Here is a 1405-nt window from a genome sequence, read left to right on the forward strand (position 1 = left end):
AGTGACGGTTTCTGCTTTAATGTCAGAAATTGGCATCACTTCAGGCCACCTTGTAAAGCGGTCCAATGCCGTCAGGCAGTACTGGAAACCCTGTGAAAACGGCAGCGGACCGACCAGATCAACGTGTACGTGTGCAAAACGCTCTGTGTCTGTCGCAAATGACATTACAGGCGAGTGCACGTGCCTTGACACTTTACATCGCTGGCAGTGCTGACAAGCTTTAGCCCAATTGCGACAGTCTCTATTTACCCCAGGCCAGACATATCGCTGAGTTACAAGCTTTGTCGTAGCCTTAGCGCTGGGATGACTAAGTCCATGGACCGAGTCGAAAGCTTGTCGACGGAACTCGGGAGTCAGATACTGACGAGCCGTTGGTCCAGATGTGTCACAATAAACTGCAGCGTATGCGGCCGTACCAGGAACAACCAACCTTTTAAGCTGCAATGACGATCCGGTCTTTAGCAACTGCTGGAACTCAGCATCACGTTCCTGAGCGGAAGCTAACGCGTTGTAGTCAATGGCCTTGCCGCTGATTGCATCGATAGGGCGAGAGAGTGCGTCGGCGACCACGTTTTCCTCACCCGCTATGTGGCGGATGTCGGTGGAAAACTGCGCAAGGAAATCCAAGTACCGAAACTGGCGAGGCGAGCATTTGTCCAAGGGTTTAGTAAAGGCATACACGATGGGTTAGTGATCGGTGTAAATTCTGAACGGCTTGAGCTCCAGCATATGCCGAAAGTACTTGACCGATTCGTAAATTGCGAGTAACTCGCGGTCGTACGGGCTGTACTTGCGCTGGGCTGGGTTCAGCTTACGTGAGAAAAAACCCAGTGGTTCCCACGTGCTACCTACCAACTGCTGTATCACGCCACCGATCGCTATATCCGAGGCGTCACTGACCAGAGCCAAATCAGCATTAGGACGAGGATGGACAAGAAGTGTAGCCTCACCTAGACTCGCCTTGCAAGCTTCGAAAGCTGCGTTGAGGTCTGCATTCCACTCGATCTTAGCAGAGCTCTTGCAATGATGACCGACTAACAAACCGTTTAGCGGTGCCTGTTTCTGGGCTGCGTGTGGCAGGAAACGCCGATAAAAATTCAGCATGCCCAAGAAACGACGAAGTGCCTTGATGTTGGTGGGGCGAGGGAAATCCATGACGGCCTTCACCTTCTCAGGCAAGGGTGACGTACCCGAGCTGGAGATGCGATGGCCAAGGAATGTAACCTCAGCCTCACCGAATACGCACTTCGCGGTGTTAATCAGGACACCATGCTCACGCAGTCGTTCGAACACTTGTCTAAGGTGCTTCTCATGCTCGGTCGCGCAAGTAGATGCCACCAGAATGTCGTCTAAATACGGGAAACAGAATTCCAGGTCACCGAGAATTTCGTCAATGAATCTCTGG

Source organism: Cydia splendana, unplaced genomic scaffold (assembly GCF_910591565.1).
Source record: "Cydia splendana unplaced genomic scaffold, ilCydSple1.2 scaffold_118_ctg1, whole genome shotgun sequence".
Taxonomy (NCBI): domain Eukaryota; kingdom Metazoa; phylum Arthropoda; class Insecta; order Lepidoptera; family Tortricidae; genus Cydia; species Cydia splendana.